The sequence below is a fragment of the Caloenas nicobarica genome, chromosome 3, assembly GCF_036013445.1.
Source record: "Caloenas nicobarica isolate bCalNic1 chromosome 3, bCalNic1.hap1, whole genome shotgun sequence".
Classification (NCBI taxonomy): Eukaryota; Metazoa; Chordata; class Aves; order Columbiformes; family Columbidae; genus Caloenas; species Caloenas nicobarica.
Window position 1 is genome coordinate 78,615,600 of NC_088247.1, and position 6,335 is coordinate 78,621,934.

Genomic DNA, 6,335 nt, shown 5'->3' on the forward strand with positions numbered 1-6,335 from the left:
CTACCGAAAAGATGAGGTAGCAGGCAGGCATTATCACAATCCCCAGCCACTGTGCCACAGAGAATTTGAGCAGCGAAGGGAGAGGGGAAAGAAGGAATGGCAAATAATAGAGGAGGAGTATGCAAATATTTGCAGAGCTGGTTGCCACTTTGCAAGATCCGGGACAACAAATGAAGACGTTATATAAGAAAAGATTCAAAGTCAATGGCAAAACTCCAAGTCCTGCGCTCAGAATTTCGTTTGAGCTGCTGACGGGGGGAAGGGAAACATGACAACTTCAGCTATTGTCACCTCCCAGCTACTACAGAACTATCTATTTACTACTTTTCCTCCTTCTAGATTCCCTTACTGCCCAAACAGCTGTGGTATCTTGCTAGAATACATCTCTCAGCTTAAAAAAAAACAACAACAACAAAAAAAAAGAGTACAGGTTATTTCCTAAGGAATAAAGAATCTCCTGTTAACAGCAACTAAAGCAAATGCCTACTTCACTTCAAACATTCACTTTTCTTTAAATGTTTTACAAGCATCAGATCAAATAAAGCTGTTTGCTTGCAGATCCAAAAAGATGTGACAGCAGCTGCTTACATTTATTACATGTTCCAATGATTATCTCCATAAGGATTCAAGACATTTTTTAAACAAAACCTTTAATTATGTATGAACTGATCACTAGTTAAGAAATTCCAGAAAACCAGAAGAATCCACTTATAAATCATGAGTAGCTAACTGCTGATGTAATTACACTTTCATGATCCAAACAAGAGCCTACATATCTTCTAGTAAGAACTATGGTGCAAAATAATCACAATGACATTCCTGCCTACTGCTGCGCTGTCTCTAGCTAAAAACAAGAAGAGTATCACCAATTATAATAATCCTTCTCAATCTTCAGTTCATTCAATTATGCCTGAAAATGGCTTTAAATCTGGGGTCAGTGCTTTACTACAAAGGAAGCCTGCGTCTCTTTCATTTACTTCTGTCAGGATAAATCAGATGTTTAACATTAGGCTTGCCCTTTCACAATAGACTAAAAAAAATAAGACAGCTATTCATGTGAAGCCCTGGCAATTCTTAAAAATCTAACCAGTCATATGGCATCACCACGGAATGTCATAAGGAATTAACATTATTCTTAATGCAACTTATGCCAAAAAACTAGTATTTTTAAAATTAAAAAAAAGAAAAATGTGAAACATAGTTTTCAAACTACCAAATACAAATTCTGTAGTCAGAGCTATGCATCATATTAGTCTTCATAACTTCTTACTGGATTTGTGGATTTGGTAGGCAGTCCTCACAGTGTTTCCTCAAAATAATTCAGGTAGAAAAAACAGGGCAGAAAAAGACTGTGAGGAGCAGCCCTACCCTAAACTTCCTGAACTCTTCAGATGTATAAGAGGAAGGAAGTTCCCTTAAAAATAGATAAACTGAATTTTGTCTTAACTTTGCAAGATGTAATGTTTCAAATAATTGGATATAAATTATGTTACCTATCAAAAAAATTCTACTATGAGTACAATATTGCAATGCATAAAATAAAAGCCATCTCCTTTGATTTCACTTATTCACAAGCCAGCTTGCCAAAATGTTTTAGAATTGCAAAGCATTTTAAATTGCAAAGCAAAAATTGCATGGAAAGAGAAAAGAGCATTCGTCAAACCATGATTTCATTTCAAGCTGTCAATACAGCTACTGTTGGTAATCTTGGATGACTAACATGAGAAACTAGATAACCCAACGCCCCACCCTCTTACCACAATCTGTAATTTATCTTATATTTTCATAATAATCTAGCATTTCTCACTCAATATTACCAAACCAGATCAGTCATCAGTAAAAGGTATGATCCTATTGAAAATGTTTTAACATCCAACCATCTAAATAAAACCTTAATTCAAGGCAAGGAGAAAATATTTACTTTCTCCTGCAGTTTGAATAGCTGATCTGCACATAAAAACCTTAGGTACAATGCCTGACTACTATGTCCAACATGAAGCTGAAAGTGAAAAAACGAACTGCCTTGGTTCACTTGTAAAGGTCAAACAGCAAAAGAAAGGGATGGTTTTGCCTGTTTGACCACCGCTTTGCTTAGTTCCTCATTTAACTCCCTTCATTTGCAAGTATTTCACAATGCACTTGAGTAATGGTAAGTCAGTAAATGTCTAGGAAAAAAAAGACCATATTATCTTTATTTCAGGAACACAGAACAGAAACCTTTAAAAATACTCTGATTTGCACATTAAGCAAATACCAGCTACAAAGAATTGAGGGTTTGTTTCAAGTTCTAGGTTGCACATTATGCCCTTGGCGTATGTGAATGGCATGATCTTTAACTGATCCAATACGACTCGTGGAACAGTCTGGCATCCTTACAAGTAAGTATTCCTCCTTGTTACATCTAAGTGCTGCACGACCTGGTAAGGTAACCCACTGGGCATGCAAAACCAAGACAATACATTCGGAGACCTCCTTGAAACCTAGTTTTATATGAACGGTACATAAATTATAAATCAACTGTTGTGGAGCCTAAGTGATGTCTAAATATCCACAATGTATTATAGCTCTTAAAGACTTAAACATTTCTGCATTATTAATAAAAAGATATTTCAAAGATCAAATTTAAGATTGAAGTATTTCAGAGCTACTGCCAAAGAAGCAAATGGGTGGCAAATAACACATTCCACTGACAACAGGCACCATTTCAGAAAAACACAAGAAATAGATTTAATGAGGCATCAGGCCTAGGTATTCCTATATCCAGCAGGCTGTGATGCACTACGTTTCTGAACCCAACTCCAAAATATTTCAGTCTAAGATAGTTACGATACAGAATCCGAGAAAAAAAATAGCTGAAACAAACAATATTAATGCACTACAGTCCTTTTTAAAATAGGCCCAGCAAACTAAGTAGTAACTGAGAGATTGAATTATTGTGGGTTTTTTCCCATCTTCAAACATCCCGCCTTATGCAGCTGCCTTCCTTTAAAGCAACCTAAATATTTTGCAAAGCTATCTTCCAACTAAACAAACTTCCTTCAGATATTGGTAGTATGCATAGAAAATAATGTCTATAAGCACTGAGACGAGCCGATCAAAAAAATGAATTATGTCAGCTAGTAAGCAAACTTCAGATTCTGCTGTGGTCTAATCACTGCAGAACTGATCGAGAAGGCAATTTACTATTCATGCAAAGGGAAAAAAACCCAGACAAATACAGAAATAGTAGGCTGCAAAGACAGATTACACGCTTTCCTTCTCTGCTGGATATCTGATATAAGAAAGCCATCTAGTGTTAACTTCTAGAAGTGAAAACTGCGCACAAAAGAGCTCAGGAAAATTTACATGTGCAATTCTCTTTAACTTTGCATGTCTTCTGCATCATAAAAACTAAAACTCGTTTCCTCTAAAAAAGGCAGGCTGAAAGCAAATATTCAAACTATTAACTTGTTAAAATAATCCAGCAGCAAGTTCTAAGCTAGTTTACTGACCTACTTGGTGAACGCTAATAGCCATCTCTGAAATTTGTCAACTTCAGAGTTGTCTTTGTCAAGACTGCGTAACGCTACTTCCACATTCACACGGACATACACCCCCTCGGCAAAACGCTGCGGAGCACCACAGAAGAGGTACAGAGCCAGAAAAATAAAACCTAAAGCGAAGTTGATCTCAACTGACCATCATTTAACGAATCAGATCCTAAGTTTGGAGAACGGACCACTGAACACCGCTATACGAGAAAACAAAGAGTGCAAACGGATAAATCTTGCGCCTCATCTACGAGAACTAAATAAATAGCATTAAAATCACTTAAAGAAACTACACGGGCTAAAGAATCTTCCCCTCTGCTACCCCAAAAGCCTGGCGGTTCCCACCGCACCATCTCCTCTCTGAAACCCAGCTCTAGCCCAGAGATGACCCATCCAGGCAAAGTTACTCGCAATTACCAGCATTCTTTAAGCGGGCTTAGGACATAGAAACAGCGTGACCGGGCGCAGAGCTCTTGCAGGCGGTGGCAAAACCACCCCGAAGGTTACCGGCCACCACATTTACACCCCCCACCCCGCGCCCCACGGACACTCCAGTTAAGCCTCCCCGCCCCACGGACACTCCAGTTAAACCTCCCCGCCCCACGGACACCGCGGTTTTATTTCTGCAGCGGACCGCAACGCTATTTACACGGGCGACGCGCGGCAGCGAGACACCCGCTCGGGCGCGGCGGGGACGGTGCGGCGGCGGGGGCGAGGACGGGGTGCCGGTGGGGAAGGGGGGCCCGCGGCTCCTCGCCGTTTCCCCGCCGCAGCCCTCCCGCGGAGCCCGGAGAAGCCGAGACTTTCACCACTATGGGACCAAGGGGACTCCCAACGGCACCTGAGGAGGGGAGGGGAGAACGGTGTCTCCCCACCACCCCCGTCCCCAAACCGCTCCCGAGCCCTTCCGGGAAGGAAAGTACTCGTACGCCCGCGCTCCCCCGGGCACCCCGCCCGCCACTCCGGGGCACGGACACGACAAGCGCCGCTCCTTACCTGGTACTGCCGCTGCTGCTGCCCGCGCCACGGCTGCTCCCGCCGCGGGACCCCCATGGCCCCTCCGCGCACACAGGCTCCGCTCCGTTCCCCCGTCGCTCTCTGCCAGCGGCGCCCGCTTCTCCCGCGGGGCGCCGGAGCCCCCTCCGCTCCTCTCGTCCCGCTGCCGCCCGCTCTGCCGGGCGCTGGGTCTCGAGTGCGGCTGAACCGCCGGACAGGGCGGAGAGGCGGAGGGAGGGGCGGGAGCAGCGCCGCCACACACGCCCTCTCCTCTGCCCTCCCACGCCCTCAAGCCCCACCCCTCCTGCCGGCCCCACCCCTCCTTGCCGGCCCCGCCTCCCATTGGCTTCGCCGGCTCGGCCCCGAGGGAACGCGAACTCCGCATTGGCCACTCTCGCTGTCGCGCAACCAAAAAACCAGGCCCCGCCCCTCGGCGTGCCCACCGCCTCCTTTCCCCCTCCCCCCCACCCCGCCCCTCCTACCCATCGCGGCGGCGTCCGGAGAGGGGATGGCGGGGTTTCGCGGGGCGCCCGGGGCCAGGCTGCCGGTTTGTGAACGGAAGGCAGCAACAGGTGGGGTGGATGGACGGAGGGAGGGCAGGGCACGGCGCCCCGGCCACGAGCTGGTGAGCGCGGGCTGCCGCCCCGGTCCCTCGGCCGGATCGGGCCCCCCCAGCTGCTGCCGTGCCCAGCCGAGCCCCAGCGCAGCGCCGAGGCCGAGCGGCGCCACGGCCCCTGCCCCGCACGGCTCCTCGGCCCCGCTTTCAAGACCCTGGACAACGCCGCCCGGCCGCGCCAGGCCTCTGAGCCCCGGGCCCCCCGCCCCTGCCCCGCCGCCGTTACCGCGAACCGCCGCTGCCGCCCGCCCTAGGGCTCCTGCGCCCCCCTGGCTCCTTCCGACGGGAGTCCCGGGGGTGGCGAGCAGCGGGGTGGCCGGGCTTCTGTGCCATCCTACCGGGCTCTGCATTGCCTGAGCGAAAGCCCTTCCGAGACCCTCCCCGGCCAGCAGGGGAGCCACACTTGGGCGGTGTTCCCATCCACCGCGCCTGTTGTTCTCACCTACAGCTTCAAAGCAGAGACACCTATAGCGAAGAAACACATGACAGTGCAGTCCTCGGAAAAGCCCTGTGCGCTCTGCCTCCTGCGTACCGCCCCTAAATTGTAAGTGATGAGGGGCAGTGGTGCTTTCCCTCCGTGTTGTACAGCCCTGAACGTGTTTAGTTTGCCTGCCAAATAAGCCATGGCTAGGTATCTGCATTTCCTCCACCTCCCTCACACGTTCTGGTAAGCAAACCAAAGTCTGGTTTTGGAATTTGAATTTCCCTATTTCTACTCTGCAGGCCAGTTCTGCAAGGCACCATATCTACAATCGTAGGACCCACTTCTACATAGAGGTTGCAAAATAGAAGATGTTATCATGACTGATGTGGCTGCTCCCATCTGCTATGCCAAATTATGAGGCCTGCAACATAATTGGAATAAAGTCTTCTCCTACGGAACCCTACAGAAACAACATAGGATTCTTTTTTTTCTTTTTTTTTTTTTTTTCCCTATTCCTCTCTCGCTTTCCCCTCCACCCGCGCCCACCTCTCATGGGTATGTAACTTTCTGGTTGTACCTGTTTGCTCAGGTCTGGGGAGCAGACTGCCATGTTGACATTTACAAGTATTTCGCTGCTTGGTAAACTTCTTCTCACTGCCTGCCCTTTGCTGGAAACAGAGCAGAAGGCTTTAGTGGAAAGGAACTGCCACATATATGCCACAGATCCTAAACATGCAAGGCAGGCCAAATTCTAGGTTATTGTGCTTAA

The 6,335-nt window shown here is 47.6% G+C and overlaps 1 protein-coding gene across 5 annotated transcripts in view; it reads right to left on the minus strand.

Annotated features, from left to right (window-relative positions):
* SIPA1L2 (signal induced proliferation associated 1 like 2) overlaps positions 1-4,722 on the minus strand; it is a 147,595-nt gene extending 142,873 nt beyond the window's left edge. For all 5 annotated transcript variants that reach the window (XM_065631457.1, XM_065631461.1, XM_065631459.1 and 2 more), the window contains exon 1: positions 4,527-4,722. The gene's annotated coding sequence lies outside the window, so the exon portion shown is untranslated. The remainder of the gene's footprint in view (positions 1-4,526) is intronic.
* Positions 4,723-6,335: the final 1,613 nt, after the last annotated feature.